The sequence below is a fragment of the Scyliorhinus canicula genome, chromosome 7 (genome assembly GCF_902713615.1).
Source record: "Scyliorhinus canicula chromosome 7, sScyCan1.1, whole genome shotgun sequence".
Taxonomy (NCBI): domain Eukaryota; kingdom Metazoa; phylum Chordata; class Chondrichthyes; order Carcharhiniformes; family Scyliorhinidae; genus Scyliorhinus; species Scyliorhinus canicula.
The window spans coordinates 13,671,274-13,693,957 of record NC_052152.1 but is presented as its reverse complement, the minus strand read 5'-3'; positions in this window follow the sequence as shown (position 1 = coordinate 13,693,957).

The following is a 22,684-nucleotide window of genomic DNA, read 5'->3' as shown; positions in this document are numbered from 1 at the left end:
GTATCCAGGAAGTCTTGAACTTGTCTTTTTGGCAGAACAGAGTATCAGTGATGACGAACTGTGTTTTCCACACATTTGGTGAGCAGGAGAATCCCGTTGGTGTGGCAGTTCTGAATTCCTTCCTTTCCAATGGTTCTTTTCCAGTGTTAGGAATCCTTTCCAACCCTGGTGTTGAAGTCCACAAGGAGGATGTCCTTATCTTCCACCGTCCGCGTACCAGTCCAGATTTCGAGACTTCCAGATCTCCCTGTCCTGTCCCCATCACTCTCGCCAACGCCACAGGGTTTGTCTTTGTGGGGCGTGTGATGATTTCCACGAGGTAGACCTAGTATGGGACATCTTTTAACATGGCTGTGCCATGGGGCTGTTTAGCACAGGGCTAAATCGCTGGCTTTGAAAGCAGACCAAGGCAGGCCAGCAGCACGGTTTGATTCACGTACCAGCCTCCCCGAACAGGCGCCGGAATGTGGCGACTAGGGGCTTTTCACAGTAACTTCATTTGAAGCCTACTTGTGACAATAAGCAATTTTCATTTTTCATTTCATTGTATGTCAGCAGTCACAATGGGTGGGACTCTCTGTTGGCCAATGCCGAAATCGGGTGATGCGATTGGGCAGAGAATAGCTTCCGATGCCAAGCGCGAAATTGATGCCAAATTGCGACTCTCCGCCACCTCGAAATCGGGGTCAGTTCATTTCACTTAGCACAGACAGTAGCCACAGTTTGCATAAAAGTAGCGGACCCGACTCGATACTGTCCAAGATCTCCATGATTCTCCGCCTCTGATGGGCTGAGTTCCCGACAGCACGGTTCACTTGTGCTTTAACAAATCGTGAAACCGGTGTGGCAGCTGCTGAGGGAGAGAGAAGGGGGACAACATTACCATAGCTTGCTGACAGTTGTGCCATTTGCAGAGGGACTTCTGCCAGGGCTAGGGAGAGTAGTGGGAGGTGGTCAGGAGGTGGGCTGTGAGGCCGGGGTGGGCTAGCACGGAGCACCACTGCCGCAGCCAGCAAGTCAGCCATGCAGCTGCGCACACCGCTAACAGCCCACTTTGAACCTGGTGCCAGGGGTCGCATAGGTGTCCCCGCAGAGCACCTCCCTGGGTACCCTCTCGCCCAGATGACCCAGCAGATGTATGGACCTTCTCCAGCACAACCAGTGCCATCTTGTTGGCTGGGATGAGTGTGTGTGGGAGTGTAATGTGTATGTGCGGCTGCAGCTTGTCAGCCTCCCGAGTGTCGATCACGGACCCAGCATATCCCGCACTGTTTTTCATTGGAATTGATTGTGTTCCATGTGGCACCGGTGCTAGCCCCTCAGTGGTACTGGATTTGGCCCAAGTGCGACGCCGGTTTTTCTGTCGCAAAAGTCCACGGATTCTTCGTTGGCATCAACACTTATCTCATAAACGGATAATTCCACCCACGGTCCATGACAGAGGGTAGATCCAGCTCCAGTGACAAGAGAACCTCGATGACTGAGGATCTTCCTCCTGCAGCAGCCTTCATTCGGCGTTGATGACTGGTTTTGGATTGTGCTTCGCCTAATTCCTGCCCTCCGACCTCACCCACAGGGGTGAACTTGCCAGGTGTTTAAGGCTCCCGATGGCATTGATCTCAGGGCCAATGGAAAGTTCACACCTCTCCACCACGACAAGATGGCAATCCACGGGATGAGGTGGAAATCACCTTGATGTGGAATAGTTGAGGTCAACAGCAGAGATTGACATTTAAGGAGAAGCTAGATGAGTACTTCAGCGATAAAAGAGTAGGATAGGTTGATAGAAATAGATAGAGCAGAGTGGAAGGAACCAAAGAGAAAATACTGGAAAATCTCAGCAGCTCTGGCAGCATCTGTGGGTCCACAAAGTTACGAGGGCACTGACAGAGTGGATAGTCAGAGACTTTTCTCCAGGATAGAGGGGTCAATTACTAGGGGGTATAGGTTTAAGGTGCGAGGGGCAAAGTTTAGAGGAGATGTATGAGGCAAGTTTTTTACACAGAGGGTAGTGGGTGCCTGGAACTTGCTGCCAGATGAGGTGGTGGAAGCAGGGACAATAGTGATGTTTAAGGGGCACCTTGACAAATACATGAATAGGATGGGAATAGAGGGATACGGACCCCGGAAGTGTAGAAGATTGTAGTTTAGACGGGCAGCACGGTAGGCACGGGCTTGGTGGGCCGAAGGGCCTGTTCCTGTGCTGTACTTTTCTTTGTTCTTTGTTCTTTAAAAGAGCTAACGTTTCAAGTCCGAATGATCCTTTGTCAAAGTTCAAACGAAAATGAAAATGAAATGAAAACCGCTTATTGTCACAAGTAGGCTTCAAACGAAGTTACTGTGAAAAGCCCCTAAAAGACAGAGAAAGTGGAAGTGAGAGAAGTCTTACAACACCAGGTGAAATTCCAACAGGTTTGTTTCAAACACTAGCTTTCGGAGCACTGCTCCTTTCTCAGAAACCCAGAGGGCGAGATTCTCCGCAAATGCGGAGAATCGTAAAGGCTGCCGTGGGACTGGCCGTGACCCACAGCAGCCTTCACGCCCACTTCCGGGGCCGATTCTCCCCCCTGGGCGGGGCTAGGAGTGCGTCCCCGTGCATCATGGCGGCGCGGCCTTGACGACCGTCGTCAAGGCCGCACGTCAAGCGTCACTCCGGCTGACGCGGCCGATGATGTCATCCGCGCATGCGCAGGTTGGACAACGCCAACCCGCGCATGCGCAGTTGGCGTCTTTTCCCTCAGCCGTCCCGCAAGACGAGGCGGCTTGATCTTGTGGGGCGGCAGAGGAAAAAGAGTGCGTCCGTTCCGGACACATGGCCCGCGATCGGTGGGCACCGATCGCGGGCCTATGCCCCCCTTGGCACGGCCGTGGTACTGCCGTGCCACTCGGGCCCCCAGATGCCCCAAACGGGCATCTGGCACCTGTTTCACGACGGCAGCGAGCAGGTGTGTTTGCTGCCGTGTTGAAACGGGCGTGAAGGTCCGGCTGCTCGGCCCATCGGCCTCGGAGAATCGCTGCTCGCCGTAAAAAATGGCGAGCGGCGAGTCATGGTGTGGGTCGGGCGTGGGGGGGGGGAGAATAGCGGGAGGGCACGAAAAATGTTGGGAGGCCCTCCCGCTATTCTCCCACCCGGCGTGGGGGGCAGAGAATCGCGCCCAGAGAAACCGGGTGCTAATGGCCACAGAAACCAATGGGGAAGAGTGCTCATGGCAGTCCCCACAGAGAACAAAAGATGTGAAAGGCCAAACAGCAGAGAAACTAACATCAGAGGGTAAACTATAACAGATGTGGGGCGAGGGGATAGGGGAAGCAAAAGGGAGAAAAGGTAAGGAAAGGCAGATAAGATAGGGGGGTAAATAGATATAAAGAAAGCAAGAAAGAAAGAAATGGTAAAAGACAGTTAAAATGAAATGGGTGAAAACAAATTGTTCGAGGTGGGGTAGAGCTAATCATTCGAAGTTGTTGTATTCGATGTTGAGACCAGAAGGCTGTATCGTGCCTAACAGGAAGTAAAGATGTTGTTCCTCCAGTTTGCGTTGAGCTTCACTGGAACATTGCAGCAGGCCAAGGGCAGACATGTGGGCATGGGAACAGGGTCTTGTGTTAAAATGGCAAGCAACAGGAAGGTCAGGGTCCTGAATGCGCACAGACTGAAGGTTCCCAGCAAAGTGAACACCCAGTCTGCGTTTGGTCTCTCCGATATAGAGGAGACCACATTGGGAGCAGTGAATGCAGTGGACCAAATTGGAAGAGATGCAAGTGAAACACTGTTTGACCTGGAATGAGTGTTTTGGGTCTGCGATGTTAAGCATGGAAGAGGTAAAGGGACAGGTAGAACATAGAACATAGAACATAGAACATTACAGCGCAGTACGGGCCCTTCGGCCCTCGATGTTGCGCCGACCTGTGAAACCATCTGAAGCCTATCTGACCTACACTATTCCATTTTCATCCATGTGTCTATCCAGTGACCACTTAAATGCCCTTAAAGTTGGCGAGTCTACTACTGTTGCAGGCAGGGCGTTCCATACCCCTACTACTCTCTGAGTAAAGAAACTGCCTCTGACATCTGTCCTATATCTTCCACCCCTCAATTTAAAGCTATGTCCCCTCGTGTTGGTCATCACCATCCGAGGAAAAAGACTCTCACTGTCCACCCTATCTAACCCTCTATCTTATATGTCTCTATTAAGTCACCTCTCAGCCTTCTCCTCTCTAACGAAAACAACATCAAGTCCCTGAGCCTTTCCTCGTAAGACCTTCCCTCCATACCAGGCAACATCCTAGTAAACCTCCTCTGAACCCTTTCCACCTTCTGCGATTGCATGGGAAGGTGCCATGGGTGATGGGAGAGGTATTGGATATGATGGAGGAGTGGACTAGATTATCCCGGAGGGAACAGTCTCTGCGGAATGCTGACAGAGGGAGTGAAGGGAAGATGTGTTTGGTGGTGGCATCACGCTGGAGTTGGCGAAAATGGTGGATGATTGTGCTTTGCACACGGAGGCTGGTGGGGTGAAATGTGAGAACGAGGGGGACTCTATCCTTGTTCTGGGAGGGAAGGGAGGGGCGAGGGTTGTGCCACAGGAGATGGACCACACACTGTTGAGGGCCCTTTCAACAACTGTAGGTGGAAGGAACTGTGTATTGGAAGGAAGCCCGTTTCGATGATTTACACCAACATAGACCTGTTGGACTATTTGTGTGCTTTAAATGCTATGTGTGTTTTGAACAATCAGCAGAATCCCCGGAGAATGGAAATAAATGGCGAAAAGTGGCGTCTTACATTGTTGTTTCTGTCAAAGTTATGGCAGGAGATTAGGAGATCCAAATGGATATTCTCTCCTGGGAACTTTCAATATCAAATTAGACAAAGCGAGAATGCATTTTTCACAAAACAAAAACAGAAAATGCTGGCAAACCTCAGCAGGTTTGGCAGCCCCTGCAGAGAAAGAGCCAAAGTTTTGTGTCTGGATGACCCTTCTTCAGGACACTTCTTTAATACTTGTTTATAGGATGTGAGCTTCACTGGCAAGGCCAGGGTTTGTTGCCCAGCCTTAATTGCTTTTGGGAAGGTTATGGTGTGCCAAAACCTGGAACTGCTGCTGTCCATGTGCTGTCGGTATTCCCGCCGTTTGGAAAGGAGTTGAGGATTTTGATCCAGTGACAGTGAAGAGACAGCAATCTAGTTCCAAATCTGGAAGGAATGGGGCTATGGAGGCAAACGCACAGGTGGTGGTGTTCCCCATACGCCTGCTGCTATTGTCCTTCAAGGAGGAAGAGGTCATGAGTGTGGAAGGAGCTGTTGAAGGGCATGTGGTGAGTTGCTGTTGTGCATTTTGTATCCGGTACCCATTGCTGCCATTGTGTGCTGTTGCTGGAGGGAGTCACCATTTCAGATGGTGGATGGGCCGTTAAACAAGCTTTGTCGTGCTTTGTCCTGGATGGTATTGAGTCGTTGTTGGAGCTGCACTCATTGAGGCAAGTGGAGAGTATTCCATCACACTCATGACTTGTGTCTTGTAGATGGACCAGCTTTGGTGAGTCTGGAGGTTAGTTACCCACTGCAGAATGATCAGCCTCTGACCTACTCCTGCATCCAGAATATTTATATGGCGGGTCCATTAATGTCTTGGTTCAATCATAATCCCCATGATGTTGAAAGTGGGAAATCCAGTGAGGGTAATATAATTGATTGTCAAGGGGCAATGGTTATGTTCTCCCTTTCTGGAGACAGCCATTTGCTGGCACCTCTGTGGCATGGCATGTCACTTATCATTTATCAACTCAAGTCTGCATGCTGCCAGGTCTTTGTTGGATGCAGGCATGAACTGTTTGAGTATCTGAGGAATTACTACTGGACACTGCATTGGAGGGAATTTCATTGATGAAGCCGGTGAAGGTGGTTGGGCCTGAGACACAGCCCTGAGGAGCTCTTCCAATAATGTTGGCCTCCAACAACCATAACCAGCTTCCTTTATGCTAGCTTTGGTTCCAACCAGTGGGGAGTTTTTTTCCTGATTCCCATTGATTACAGTTTTGCGGGGGCGCTTTGATTTAAGACTTGGTTAAATGTTGCCTCACTCTCACCTCACCTCTAGAGTTCAGCTCTATTTTCCATGTTTAAAGTCAAGGCTGTAATGGGGTCATGAACAATGGTCCCCTGTTGGACCCCAATGGACAGCACGTTATTGCTGAGTAAGTGTTGTTTGATCGCACTGTCAACAACAACTTTGTAGAAGCCAGGTATTTCTAATACACTTAATATAGGTAAAAAGATAGCTGCTTAAGCATGAATATTAATTCCCAGTTTTAAAATTAAAGAGAATACATATTTTGCAAGCCCATTGTCATAATTTTAAAAGTAACACAGAAGTCTGATAAGACAACCAGTTCTCATTACATTTCTCCAAGGACAAGGGCTGAATCCATGGCAACGAGGTGGCAGGAGTGAAGGATTCTATGGTTCTCACGCCGTTCGAAATTAGGTTGAATTACATCCCATAACTTGTACAAGCTGAAACATTTTAGGCTGCGTTGCCTTGTTTTTAATAAATGGACAGTTAGAACATCGAATCAAATATATATATATATATATTTGATTCCAACATTCTCAAAACAACAATTTTATAAAAGCAGCATAATTTACTTTACTGGATTGAAATGGGCAGTTTGAATTATATTTTCGGAGTTATGTCCAGCATGGCATGACGAGATAACATAAGGTCTCCATTGTTGCAGTAGTGAGGTCAGCATGAGGTCTCCATTATGGCAACCTTCCATCAATTTGCTGTTGACAGAGAGTAGACTGATCGGGTAAGGTAAAGGTAAAGTAGCCATAGTTCCAGATGAACAGAGGCTGCTTTCCCCTTTGAGGAGTGAGAGCTGACTGGTGGTGATTTAACCTGAGGATCACCACACCTCAGGCGAGGGTCAAGGTTGAGAAGGCGGGGCCTTCATGAGGAACCTCAGCCAGTACAGGGATTGAACCCACGCTGCTGGAAACCTGAAATAAAAGCAGCAAAAGTTGGTTAGCTCAGCTGGTCAGGCAGCATCTGTGAAGAGAAACAGAATTAATGCTCGGAGTCTGTCTGACTCCCTTCAGAAGTGACTTTGATGGAGAGCGAGACGGACGTAAAATATTGAGGGGGTGGGGGGGTTCCGCGTGCCCACCACATGTGTGTTTCTCGGTGGTGGGAGGCGGTCAATCGTTGGCCGGCGGAGGGACCTTGTGGTCACGCCGCTGTCGTTGGAATGTCCCATTGCATCCATCTCATGCAGCCAGGAAACCCATGGTGGAGGTGCGCTGATGGTGGCAGGAAGGGGTGCAAAGTCCCTGCCTACAACTCTGCTTCTCCCTCCGCAGATGCTGAAAGCATTGAGGGAGAACTGGGAAATAGGGCCAGTATGGCTCTGAGGAAGAGGAGACAGGGAAATGTTGCTAAAAACAGTGGGTCTGGTGGCCTGAAGTGCATATGTTTTAATGCAAGAGGTATTACGGGTAAGGCAGATGAACTTAGAGCTTGGATTAGTACTTGGAACTATGATGTTGTTGCCATTACAGAGACCTGGTTGAGGGAAGGACAGGATTGGCAGCTAAACATTCCAGGATTTAGAAGTTTCAGGCGGGATAGAGGGGGATGTAAAAGGGGTGGAGGAGTTCCGCTACTGGTTAGGGAGAATATCACAGCTGTACTGCGGGAGGGCAGTGAGGCTATATGGGTAGAGATCAGGAATAAGAAGGGTGCAGTCACAATGTTGGGGGTTTACTGCAGGCCTCCCAACAGCCAGCAGGAGATAGAGGAGCAGATAGGTAAACAGATTTTGGAAGTGAGTAAAAACAACAGGGTTGTTGTGATGGGAGACTTCAACTTCCCTAATATTGACTGGGACTCACTTAGTGCAAGGGGCTGAGATGGGGCAGAGTTTGTAAGGAGCATACAGGAGGGCTTTTAAAACAATATGTAGACAGTCCAGCTAGGGAAGGGGTTGTACTGGACCTGGTCTTGGGGAATGAGCCCGGCCAGGTGGTAGAAGTTTCAGTAGGGGAGCATTTCGGGAACAGTGCCCACAATTCAGTAAGTTTTTTTTTTAAATTTAGATTAGCCAATTATTTTTTCCAATTAAGGGGGCAATTTAGCGTGGCCAATCCACCTACTCTGCACATTTTTGGGTTGTGGGGATGAAACCCACGCAGACACGGGGAGAATGTGCAAACTCCACACGGACAGTGACCCAGAGCCGGGATCGAACCTGGGACCTCAGCGCCGTGAGGCGGTTGTGCTAACCACTAGGCCACCGCGCTGCCCTAATTCAGTAAGTTTTAAAGTGCTGGTGGACAAGGATAAGAGTGGTTCTCGGGTGAATGTGCTAAATTGGGGGAAGGTTAATTATAACAATATTAGGCAGGAACTGAAGAACCTAGATTGGGGGCGGATGTTTGAGGGTAAATCAACATCTGACATGTGGGAGGCTTTCAAATATCAGTTGAAAGGAATTCACGGCCTGCATGTTGCTGTGCAGAAGAAGGACAAATATGGCAAATTTCGGGAACCTTGGATAACAAGAGATATTGTAGGCCTCGTCAAAAAGAAAAAGGAGGCATTTGTCAGGGCTAGAAGGCTGGGAGCAGATGAAGCCTGTGTGGAATATAAGGAAAGTAGGAAGGAACTTAAGCAAGGAGTCAGGAGGGTTAAAAAGATTCAGGCTAGAAGGGGTCACAAAAAGCCATTGGCAAATATGGTTAAGGAAAATCCCAAGGCGTTTTACACATACATAAAAAGTAAGAGGGTAGCCGGGGAGAGGGTTGGCCCATTGAAGGATAGGCAAGGGAATCTATGTGTGGAGCCAGAGGAAATGGGCGAGGTACTAAATGAATACTTTGCATCAGTATTCATCAAAGAGAAGGAATTGGTGAATGTTGAGTCTGGAGAAGGGTGTATAGATAGCCTGGGACACATTGAGATCCAAAAAGACGAGGTATGGGGCGTCTTGAAAAATATTAACGTAGATAAGTCCCCAGGGCCGGATGGGATCTACCCCAGAATACTGAAGGAAGCTAGAGAGGAAATTGCTGAGGCCTTGACAGAAATCTTTAGATCCTCACTGACTTCAGGTGATGCTGCTGGACCTGTTGAGCCTTTTCAGTCTTTCGTGTTTTCACTTATGGCCGGGGCGGTACCACCTGAATTGAGTTTGCTTTGTGGACAGGACATTCCACATTGCCGGATGGATGCTGGTGTTGCTGGTGCAGCTGGATAGGGCACTGTTGCTCCCAGAGTACAAATCTTTAGCACAGCAGTCAATGTGCCGCCAGAGCCCATAAACCTTTGCTGCATCAGCCATTCCTTGGTAGCACGTCGAGTGAATCAAAATGGCTGAAGACTGGCATCTGGGGTGCGAGCCATGGTGTGTATAGTGGGAGCTCAAAGAAAATATGTTGACCATATCATTTTCAAATCTATTGTTATGTTGGGTTTCCTATGTATTAATCATTTGAGTCCCCAACTGTCAGTAAACCTATGCATTTTAAGTGAAAAATGCGCCAGTGGGCATTTTATTTCAAACCATTTGGTATTTTGAAACATTAGTCTTTAGCAGTCTTTAGCAGAATTTCATTATGTAGCAGTTTAATTATTTAATTCAAGCCTATTAAATACATGAATTACAAAAGACTTTGCTAAGTTTTGACTGGGGGATGGTATATGGAGGGTTCAGTGCTTCAGGGACCCGGGTTCGATTCCGACATCAGGTGATTGTCTGTGCGGAGTCTGCACATTCTTCTCGTGTCTGCGTGGGTTTCCTCTGGGTGCTCCGGTTTCCCACCACTGTCCAAAGATGTTTAAGTTAGGTGGATTGGCCATGATAAACTGCCCTTAGTGTCCAAAGGTTAAGTGGGATGATGGGGATTGGGCAGTGGAGTGGGCCGAGGTAGGGTGCGCTTCTGAAGGGTTGGTGCAGACTCGATTGGCCGAATAGCCTTCTTCTGCACTATAGCGATTTGATGATTCTATAGTAATAACTCAGACCTGGGTGTACTGGCCGGGATTTCAAAATTTGAAGATGACGCAGGCTTGGAAGTGTTGTGAGTTGTGAGGAGGATAGTGACGGAAGTCAAGAGGATATAGGCAGGCTGGTGGAATGGGTGGACATGTGGCAGATGAAATTTAATGTAGGCAAGTGACATAAAATTAAGGTTACAATTCAATGGAAATGCAAATGCAGAGTGAGCTGGGCGTAAATGTGAATCACTGAAGATGGCAGGGCAGGCTGAGAAAGCTGTTGCGAGATTATATTAAATCCTGTGTTTTATGCATCGTGGCACAGATACAAGAGTTATGAAACTTCACCCAACACCAGTTCAGTCTCAATGGGAAGGATGTGAAGGTTTTAGGAAGGGTGCAGAAAAGATTTACGAGAATGGCTCCGAGGTTGAGAGGTTTCAGTTACGTGGATAGAGTGGTGAAGCTGGGGTTGTTCACCCTGGAGAAGGGAAGGTAGAGTGGAGATTTGTGCGACACGTTCACACACGCGAGGGGTGTGGTGAGCGTAAATGGCGAACCTTCTGTTCCCATTGGCAGAAGGTCGAGAACCCGAAGGTGATTAACAAAAGAAGCAGAGGCGACAAGAGGGGAAACTTCTTTATGCAGCAAGTGGTTTGGATTTAATGCTCTGCCAGAGGGCGTGGTGGAGACAGATTCAATTGCAGTTTTCAACAGGGAACTGGATTATTATCTGAAGAGAAGATTTGGCTGGTCTTTGGTCGAGGAGTGAGAATAGCTGAATTGCGACAGAGAGACAATGGGCTGAATGGCCTCCTCTATGCTGTAACCATTCTATGGTTCTAGTGAAGGTAACCATAGTCCCAGGTGACCATAGGCTACTTTCCACTTTGAGGGGGGTGAGCTGACTGGCGGTGATTTAACCTGAGGGTCACCACACCTCAGGCGAGGGTCAAGATTGAGAAGGCAGAGCCTTCATGAATAACCTCAGCCAGCACGGAGATTGAACCCACGCCAATGAGCCAATGAGCCAACTGAGCTAAACCAGCCCCCATAATTCTAGTCTGGATATGTTCGAGGAAATGTACAGCTACCAGCAAGAATGTAAACGGTATGTCGCGTCTCACACCCTCAGGCCATACCAGCCAAGGAATTGATATGAATCACTGTCTCCTCACACATTCTCCCTCTGCCCTCATTCTCACCCTGCACTCCCTTACACTCTATCACTCGCTGCCTACCCTCTCTCCCCCTCCCCACGCTCTCTCTCTGTCACCCCCACACTTTTACTCCCCACCCAAACTGTTTCTCCCCACCCACACTCTCTTAACCGCCCCCAACATTCTCTCCCCAGCCCCTCGCACACTTTCCATCCACACTTTCTTCTCATCCTCTTTTCCCGTCCCCATACACTCCCCACACTCTCCATCCCTCTCACCATCATAATCTCTCTTCCCACCCTCAACACTCTCTCCTCCCACTCTCTCCCACAGCCCCTCACACACTTTCCCCCCACTCTCTCTCTTCCCCAAAACTCTCATTCCCTACCCAAACTTCCTCTCCCCATACTCTCTCCCCCACTCCCTCACACCACCTCTCTGTCCTCATCTGCCCGCACTCTCTCTCCCGCATGCCCACACCACTCTCTGCCTCCAATCCACTCACTCTCTCTCTGCCATCCCCATTTACCCTCCACCATCCCCTCACACTTCTCCTCATCCCCTTTCATTCACTCTCTACTTTCCAGCTGACACTTTCTAGCCCGCATTCCCTCACGCATCCCCTCCTCTATCAACATGCTCGCTGTCCCCCATTTTGTTTCACTCTCTCTCCTCCCATCCCCTCACATTCTCTCTGCCATAACACTTTGGGCTAGTGGTGGCCTTACTTGACCCGGGGTCGCAACACAGGTAAAATTAGATTTGGGTCCTTGGTTGAGCCCAAGAAATTGTAGTTACCAGCTTTGTCACCTTAAAACACAAGTAGCCTTTTATTATCTACAGTATTATAATTAAATGGACAGAAAATATAACCGAGTTTCTGACACCCTCTTCCTGACTGCCTCCACTCTCTATGCACACACACACACACACACACACACAGACAAACAGCACAGAAGGCAAAGGGAAAGAAAGTGTTTCTAAATTAAAAGGATAAGGATCTTTGATGCACTGAGATGACTTCTTCTTCGTGTCTTTCCAAAGTTGAGCTTTTGTTATGATACTTCTTCTAGGCTTGAGATGGTTTCCTCTGACCTGATTGTCTACTTTCTCTGCAGACTCAGTGAAGGGAGTGTGAGGCACTCACTGCTTTCAGAACAATAGACCAGCTGCTGGATTCTCCATCGGCGGGATCCTCTGCTTCGCCGGCAGCGCGCTCAGCCCCGCTGATTTACCGGCGGCGGGGGGGGGGGGGGGGGGGCACAATGAGACACCCCAACGGCCGGCTGCTGGGATGGAGGATCCCGCTTTCGGCCAGGGTGCGCCATGCCGGAAAACGAGCGTGACGGGACAGAGACTCCCGCCCCAGTTATTTCACTTCAATAAGTTGCAGTCCTCATTAAATGAGGGCTCATTCCCTGGCTAGATGGTGATGGCAGAATGAAGGACGTGCAGGCTGTCAGTCTATAGATTGTTGTTGAGTGTTTGGTTGCTGAGGCCCGCAGTGCCTTAAGGAGTTTTGATCTGTTCTGAGTCTCTCCCATATGGCATAGTGACAGTGCCACATAAGTATGAAGACAGGAATTTTTCTCCACAAGTACTGTGCAGTGGTCACTCCTACCAATAATATTTTTTTTAAATATAAATTTAGATTACCCAATTATTTTTTCCAATTAAGGGGCAATTTAGCATGGCCAATCCACCTACTCTGCACATTTTTGGGTTGTGGGGGCGAAACCCACGCAGACACGGGGAGAATGTGCAAACTCCACACGGACAGTGACCCAGAGCCGGGATCGAACCTGGGACCTCAGCGCCGTGAGGCAGCTGTGCTAACCACTAGGCCACCATGCTGCCCACTCCTACCAATAATACAATGGACCGATGCATCTGCAACAGGTAATTTTGTAGGGACATGGCCAACTAGGTTTTTTCCCTCAAGTCTAGTCTGGCTGATAATGGGTCAAGTTCAACTTCAGCACAACACAAGATAGGCAGTAACAAGTTGGCCCTCCCAAACTCAGTCCCTGTAACAGCATTGACTTTGACAGAAAAGAAAACTGGGCACGATGTGAAATGGTCACTTTGCAATGTGATGTCAGACACTATGGACAGCTGCTCTGATCATACAGATGTTCCTTAATAAGGCATTCTGATGTAAATCTAGATTGCAGATCATGTATAAGACAGGGTTTCCCTAACCTTTCGAGCTGCAGAACCCCTGTTACCTTCAAAGAGCTTTGAGAAACCCCAATCATTCTCATAATGTCGAAGCTCCTTTTCTGCATGCAAAATAGGTGCGAACACATAAATCAAAAGTTTCTTCCAGCTGTACTTAAGTGTATATTAGGAATTAGGAAGAGGCACACATTTCCAAACAAATTCAACAATTACACCCTCCCCTCACATTAACCCTAGGCCAAGCGACCCACCCATTTTTTGTTTCCAATTAAGGGGCAATTTAGCGTGGCCAATCCACCGAACCTGCACATCTTTGCGTTGTGGGGGTGAAACCTACGCAGGCACGGGGATAATGTGCACACTCTCCACGGACAGTGACCCAGAACGTAGGTCCTCAGCGCCGTAGTCCCAGTGCTAACCACTGCGCCATCGTGCTGCCCTCAGCGACCCACCCATGGCCCCTCAACATTAACCCATGGAAGTAGTTCCCACTTTAGGAGTGGGTAATCTTTAAGTCATTTTCAATGGGAGGAGGAATGTTGGAAAGCTGGTACTTATGTAGGATGCTGTACGGTATGGATTAATAACCTGTTGATTCAGATGGAAGGGAAACTGTGCCAACCAACCTCAACCCACAGGACGCTTGATTGTCCATGCCTGGCATCACACTGCGATTCATCTAGTTGAGTTCTCATGTGGGTATATATATGGAAGAAACAAAGCGCTTTGATGGGCTAAATAGGCGTGACGGAGGGTGCCGGCGTAGGGGAGTAGCGCCAACCACTCAGGGGTCAGGCCTCCCCAAAGGTGGGGCATTCTCCCCATCTTTGGGGGCCAGCCCCGCGCCGGAGCGGTTGGCACCAGAACCGCTGGCGCAAAAAACCGGCGCCCCCGGCAGCGGGGCTGGCCGAAAGGCTTTCGGCGGTCAGCGCATGCGCTGGCAGTGACATCAGCGGCAGCTGGCCGCTGACATCACTGCCGGCGCATGCGCGATGTGTGATTCTCTTCCGCTTCCGCCATGGCGGCCGCGGAAGGAGAAATAGTGCACCCACGGCACTGGCCCGGAGTCTGAGCGGGGGGCCCCGATTACGGGCCTGGCCACCGTGGGGGCACCCCCCTGGGTTCGATCGCCCCCCCCCCCCCCCCAGGACCCCGGGGGTCTGCCCGGGTGGCGGAGAATCTCTGCCACGGCGGGGGCGGGATTTTCGGCGGCCCCAGGCGATTCTCCGACCCTGCTGGGGTTCGGAGAATTTTGCCCCATATCTGCAAGATAGTTGGGATTGATGTTGTTTCCTGTGATATTATTAATGAATACGTTCGTGCCTTTGTTAAAATAATAGTCAGGGGAATTTTCTGAAAAGTGCATTTACATCTCCGTTGTTCATATCAAACGTTGGAATTTCAAACAAATTAGTCAAGCAAAATAAAACACCAAAAGGAGCAAAATGGAAATGATACGAAGGTTGATTGCCTATTATTTGAAAGAATTACTGATTTGATTTTAAAAGGGATGCTGATGGTGAAACTCAACCATGTGGCCATCTAGTTCTGAAAATACATGTGGTCTTCACAAAAACACGCAGTATACACGGGATTGTCTTCAAAGCATCCTTGGAATGGAGTCAGAGGGCAAGGATGGTGCGTTCATAATGTGGTCAAAACAGGTTGAGCATTGCCTTATAGATCCTTCCAACAACGCCCAGTGGCTGGTTTAGTACAGTGGGCTAAACAGCTGGCTTGTAATGCCGAACAAGGCCAGCAGCACGGGTTCAATTCCCCTACTGGCCTCCCTGAACAGGCGCCAGAATGTGGCGATTAGGGGCGTTTCACAGTAACTTCATTGAAGCCTACTTGTGACAGTAAGCTATTATTGTTATAGGCAGGCGGAAAGAGTAGGCAAGATTCCTAGTCAGAGTGGCTGAGTTGGCTGGACATCTGGTATGGATCTGATTGGTGCCAAGAGCATGGGGTTTGAACCCCATTCTGGCTAGGGTGGATTTATGCTCCTTGCCCTACCCAAGCTGGTGATCATGGGTTGACTCTGGGTTGGACCTGCCGCAGACAACTGAAAAAGAGTGAAGCCAGTATTTATGCAGAACACAGGGAAAGGAAAGGGAAGGCCTAATGCTAATTAAATGGGTGGCACAGTGGTTAGCACCGCTGCCTCACAGCGTCAGGGACCTGGGTTCAATTCCAGCCTTAGGTGACTGTGTGACTTAGGTGACTCTGGGTGCTCCAGTTTCCTCCCACAGTCCAAAGATGGATTGGCCATGATAAAAAAATTACCCCTCAGTGTCTAAAGGTTGGGGGGAATAATGGGGTTACAGCGAAAGGGCAGCGGGATGGGCCGAGGTAAGATACTCTTTCGGAGGGTCGGTGCAGATCTGATGGGCTGAAAGGCCTCTTTCTGCACTGTAGGGATTCTATGAAACCATGAAATGCAAGCTGTTGTTGCTGAGTGGTGGGGTACCTCTGCATGGAACATCGGAGCAACATTTCGCCCTTTGAGCCGGCTCCACTCTTTGATACGATCCTGGCTGATCTGATTGTAGTCTCAATTCCACTTTCCTGCCTTCTGCCTCAAATAACACTTAACCCTCCTGCCTCAAATAACACTTAACCCTCCTGCCTCAAATAACACTTAACTCTCCTGCCTCACAAAAGGAAGAAAGAATGTTCATGTTCTTTGCCTGCCTAGCTGGTCTGATGTGTATGTCTTCATCACTGAGATTGAAGATTTAGCCTTCATTCAAGAATTCAGCAGAATTACCTCTGCTAAAAGGATTAATTAATGAGGGACAGGTTGAATAGACTTGCCTTGTATTCCCTTGACTTTAGTAGATTAAGATGTGATCCAATTGAGATGACCAAAAGAGGGCAGAGATAAATTGTTTTCTCTGGTCAGGGGAGACCAGGTCAAGGGGGCATCATCTTCAAATTAGACTTAAGCCATTCAGAGGTGATGAAGTGCCTCTTCACAAAATAGTAGGCCAATCTGGTATTCTCTTTCCTAAAATGCTGTTGAGGCTACGCGTTAGGCACACTTTTGTTAGTTAAAGGTAAAAAGGGTCACAAAATCATGGTGGGCGGATTGGATTTTGACGCAGATGAGCGCCAATCTGGCTGAGTGGTGGAACAGTTTCAAGGGGCTTTGTTCTGATGAATTATCAAACGGAACAGGCTCTGAAGGTCGGGGCACTTCTCATTCCAACTTCCCTGTTTCAGGCATCATGCGCTGGTGCCGATTTAATACCTTATTTATCAAAGAGCATTGTGCTCGCTGTGTTTATGTCTCCAGATGTAAGGAGAATTTATTCCCCCTCAAGGGTTGAGGCTGTGGGTACAAACTCTGGCTTCGAAGCCATTTTGTTCTGTGACTGCTGGGTTCTAAACTTGCTCCAGGCTTTCTTTGTAATTCAGAACTTGACTGAGAAAGGAATGACTTCATTAAGATTCCAAACATTACATGAAACCGCAGTTCAGACGTGATTAACAAAACTCCCTCTTCAGTCTACGGGCTGAGAATTGACTTGTCCCTTAACTTGATTGGCGATTGGTCTATTGTCAGGCACTCCCTCGTTCAGGGAATGTCTATCAATTGCATATTCAAACTGAGATGAAACATTGACGCTTTACTGAAAGCAAAAAATATTGACCAGTACCTCATAAAATCCTGGTATTTTGCTCTTGTAATCCAGAGACCTATGCAAATGATCCCAGGGTGTGATCTAATCCTACCATGGTTGTTGGGAGTTTAAATTCAGTTCATGAAATAACTCTGGAATGTTTCACTTATTCTTTCACAAAGTGTGGGTGTCGCTGGCCAGCATTTGTTACCCATCCCTAATTGCCTGTGAACTGGGTGGCTTGCGAGGCCATGTGGGAGAGCAGTTAGCAGGCCAGGAAACATGTCAATGAACAGAGAAAATAATGGCCACCCAATGTCATCAAGCAAGTAAACTCCCGGCTCACTGGGTGGAAAGAAGAAAACAAAGTTTGAATTTATAGCTGCGCCTCTCACAGGCACAGGGGGCGGGATTCTCCCATCCTGGGGCTATGTGTTGACGCCGTCGTAAACGCCGTAGCATTTTACGATGGCGTCATATGGCCCCTAGGATCAGCGATCCTGCGCTGCACAGAGGGCTGAAGCGACTCACGCTGCTGAACGGGTGTCAGGATGGGCGGCGCAAATTTGTGCATGCGCGCCACGGTCGGCGCGTGTTCGCGCATGCGTGTGGGTTGCTGTCTCCGCGCCGGCCCCGACGCAACATGGCGGAGACCTACAGGGGCCCTGCGCGGAGGAACATAGGCCCCCACCGGGATAGGCCCGCCCGCCGATCAGTAGGCCCCGATCGCGGGCCAGGCCACCATGGAAGCCCCCGCCGGAGTCGGATCCGCCCCCCCCCCACCAGACCACCCCTCGCAGTATGAACGGCGAGTTCCTGCCGAGTCGGACCACACGAGAACAACGCCGGCGGGACTCGGCCGAACTCGGCGGGCACTCGACCCATCATGCGGGGAGAATCGCCTGGGGGGGGCGCTTTGAGAATCCCGCCCAGGGTGTCACAAAATCTTTGACAGCTAGTTGAGCACTTTTTAAAACTTTATTCATGGGATCTGGTTCTGGGCCTCGCTGACTAGACCAACATTTTCTGCCCATCATGAGAGTATTTAAGATTGATTCATTGCTATGAATCTGGAGTCACAGACTGGAGAAGGACATTGCGAACCAGATGAGCTTTTACAACAATTGGTTTGTGGTCATCACTAGATTTTTATTGAATTCAAGTTTCCTCATCTGCTGTGGTGAGATTTGAACCCAAACCCTAGGTCTCTGGATCACCAATACAATGGCAATACCATTGCACCTTTGTCTCCCATTCAAATTTAAATAATCTCCAATGCGACCTCGGAAATGCAGCAGCCAATTCATAGAATAGAGTCAAAGAATTTATAGTGCAGAAGAAGATCATTCAGCCCATTGGGTCTGCACCAGCTGTTGGAAAGAGCAACCCACTTAAGCCCATACCTCCACCCTATCCCCGTAACCCAGCAACCCCATCTAACCTAAGGGCAATTTATCATGGCCAAGCCACCTAATCTGCACATCTTTGGACTGTGGGAGGAAACCGGAGCACCCAGAGGAAACCCATGCGGACAACGTGCAGACTCCGCACAGACAGTGACCCAAGCGGGAATTGAACCTGGGACCCTGGAGCTGTGAAGCAACCGTGCTAACCACTAGGCTACCGTGCTGCCCGTTAGCGCACAGCAAGTTGATGTTGATTGAGGGACATAGATTAGCAAGAAAACCAAGAACTGGCCCTGTTCTTTCACATCCATCTACAGTGTAAAGATTCTTTGCACATAGAGCTTTAGTTTAATATTTCATCCCCAAGCTCGTACCTCGGATTGTGTAAAAATGCATTGGGACCTGGCAGTGCAGCCAGGATTATGCTCTACATCTCTGAATAAAATCAACTCATGAGATTCTAGCTTGAGAAATGGAATGGCTATCCACTGTTCCTGTGGGCAGGATTTGTCGTTTGGATTGGAACCCCAATAACTGGGTCAAATAGGTGTCAACTTTGTAGGGAAGTCACCTGCTGATGATTTTACCCAATTAATGGCCGGGGGACAGGTTTACCATCTAATTAAGGACAGTGGATGGGCTCTTCAATCTGGAGGGCCACGACCAGGCTGTCCGGCACAGAAAGGGCAGCAGTCTGCAGTTCAGGTAAGAGAGTGGACACCTCTCCCTTGACGTCTTCTATCTCCAAAGTGCAGTCAGATAGGTGGGCTGGAGAGGGCTGGGGCACTCAAAGGCTGCCTGCCTACCAGCATGACCTAAACAATTCTCTCGCTCTTTGACAATTGGCCTCAATGGGCCACTAATCAACCTCATTTGGCGACCTGCCTGTAGTGTATTGAAACTTGCAACATGCATTTCGTCCAGTTAAGTCTCCCACACTCTCAGGGGCTGGTCTAGCTCACAGGGGCTGGTTTAGCTCACTGGGCTAAATCACTGGCTTTTAAAGCAGACCAAGCAGGCCAGCAGCACGGTTCGATTCCCGTACCAGCCTCCCCGGACAGGCGCTGGAATGTGGCGACTAGGGGCTTTTCACAGTAACTTCATTGAAGCCTACTCGTGACAATAAGCGATTTTCATTTCATTTCACACACGCTGGCAAGAAGACGTCTGCTGAGAAGGGAGGATAAAATGGATCCACGTTGAGCAGCTCATGCAGTTCCAACTCGAACTGTCTCCGGCTGGAAGCATGTCTGTCCCAAGAACCCCACATTGCTGCCTGGCGGGCTGACGGCCCTTCCCACTCCCATCTGCCTCCAGGAAAATGATCCGGGGGTGGAATCCGACTGGAACACACTGATCTGCATCACAAATTTCCACACCCGCCCACTCCCATACACAACCCATTATAGGGGAGGAGGGGTGAAAATCCTACCCTGTGCATCCAACATGGCGAGAAAAGAAAGCTCCCACAAAGCCACAGCTGAATCAATTGAATTCCCATTGTTGGATTGTTACATTTGTGTAACATGGGGCCGGGCTTTCTAGCCAGAACAATGAAATTACAAGCACCTTGTTTGAGCCAATAGAAGTGATAATACAATATAAATACAGTATTAAACACAATAGGGACATTGCACTCTGCTGCTGCTTTTCAGTAGTCACAAAAGTTAATGCAGTACATTGAGTTCAGACAGCACAATAATATAGAATCATTGTCACTGCTATTAAAAATGAAGGGCTTAAACTGCAGCAGATGGGTGAAATGAAACAATATGTTGTACTACGATTAATCAGTCGGTACGAACAGAACAGAAATTCATTTGAATCTGATTAAAGTCTGATTGTCCGGATAGGCACTCATCCATTTTTGCCATTGGCTAGTTGACTAACTGACCAGGCAATGCAGATCTGGCCTCAGCCGGCTCTGTTGCAATTCACTCCCAATGGGAGCGTGAATCCACACATATCAATAATTGACAATGGTCATAGCGCAAGCCTTGACAGGTCTACAATTCCAGAGGGCCCTGTTCTGCTCTGACCGGGAAACCTTACAAACACGAGAGTCTGCTCCATCATTCAATCATGGCTGATATGTTTCTCATCCCCATTCTCCTGCCTCCTCCCCATAACCCCTGACCCCCGTATCAAGTACCTATCTATCTCAGTCTTAAAGACACTCAGTGATTTGGCCTCCACAGCCTGCTGCGGCAGATTCACCATCCTCTGGCTGAAGAAATTCCATATCGTAACAGTTTTTCGTCCCTTCAGTCTGAGGTCGTGGCCTCGGGTTCTAGTTTCTTCTACTAGTGGAAACATCCTCTCTCCGTCCACTCTACCCAGGCATCGAAGTGTCCTGTAAGTTTCAATGACATCGCCCCTCATCCTGAAAACTCCATCGAGCACAGACCCAGAGTCCTCAACCGCTCCGCATATGACAAGCCGTTCATTCAAGGATCATTCTTGTGAACCTCTTTGATGTTTTAGGCAGGTTGGTTCGACGTTGACTGCAATTGGATGCAGGGAAGCTAGAAACAAACGTCTGACACAGGAGATGACCCAACACTGTTTTATTTAACTATGGACTGCTGTACATGTTCAGCTGTGGGTTGACACTGTACTAATCCAACTGATGACCTCTTACTGGCTTGACCAGACTTACTAGCTACCACATGGTGATGGCGTTCACTAGCTTGTGCACTCTGACTGTCTCAGTAGCTGGGTCCTGAGAGAGGAAGAGTCTTAATGCCCTGTGGGCTTTATAGTGGTGATGTCCTGTCTGGTGATTGGTTGTTCTGTGGTGTGTGTTCATTGGTCATCCTGTGTGTCAATCACTGCCTGTCTGCATCTCATTATATACATGAGTGGATATTATGACACTCTTCTGGCCACCTTCAAGGCCAGCACATCATTCCTTAAATACAGGGCCCAAAACTGCTCACAATATTCCAAATGGGGACTGACCAGAGCCTTATCCAGCCTCAGCAGTACATCCTTGCTCTTGTATTCTAGCCCGCTCTAACTGATTGTTGACATTGCATTTGCCTTCCTAACTGCTAACTGAACTTGCATTGAACCTTAAGAGAATCCTGAAATCGGACTCCTAAGTCCCTTTGTGCTTCAGATTTCCAAAGTCTTTCACTATTTATAATATAGTCTTCCTTTTTATTTGTTCATGGGTGGGATATGGGATTATGGGCGTCGCTGGCTGGGCCAGCATTTATTGCCCATCCCTGAGGCATGTAAGAATCAATCTGGAGTCACATGTAAGCCAGACCAGGTAAGGACAACAGATTTTTTTTTCTAAAGCCAAACAGATGAGTTTTTACAACAATCGTTTTATGGCTACCTTGAGACTTCTAATTCCAGCTTTTTACTGATTTCCAACGTCATCATCTGCCATGGCGGGATTTGAACTCAGGACCCAGAGCATTACTCTGGATTACTAGACCAGCGATAATACCACTACGACACTGCCTCCCCTACGCCTTTCTTCTTCCAACCAAAGCACAAAACCTCACACTTTTCCAAATTGTATTCAATCTGCCACTTCTTTGCCCACTCTTCTAGCCTGGCCAAGTCCTTCTGCAGCTTCCCTACTTCTTCAACACGACCTGACCCTCTACATTTCTTTGTGCAAACTTAGCAACAATATCCTCAGTTCCTTCTTCCAGATCATGAATATCATGAATAGTTGTGGTGTCCCTGCGGAACACAACTAGTTACCAGCTGTCATCCTGAAAAAGACCCCTTTATCTCCACTTTCTGCCCTCTGCAAGTCAGCCAATCCTGTATCCATACTAGTGCCTCACCCCGAACACAATGGGCTTTATTTTATTTATTAGCCTCCTAACCGGCACCTTTTCAAACATCTTCTGGAAATCCAAATAGATCACGTCCACTGGTTCTCCTTTGTCTAACTTCCTTGTTCCCTCCTCAGATTCGTCAGGCATGGCCTCTCCTTGGCGAAGCCATGTTGACTGAGCCCTATTTTATCATGCACTGCTAAGTACTCCACAATCTCATCCTTAACAATGAATTCTAAAATCTTACCAACAACCGAAGTCAGGCTCACCGGCCTATAATTTCCCGTTCTCTGCTTCCCTTGCTTCTTAAACAGTAGTGTTACATTAGCCATTTTCAAATCCTCTGGGAACCTTCCTGCCTCCAGTGATTCCTGAAAGATCACCACCAATGCTTCCACAATCTCCTCACCTATCTCTTTCAGAACCCTGGGGTGCAGACAATCTGGTCTGGTGTGATTTATCCACCATCAGACCTTTCAGTTTCCCCAGCACCTTCTCCTTTCTGAT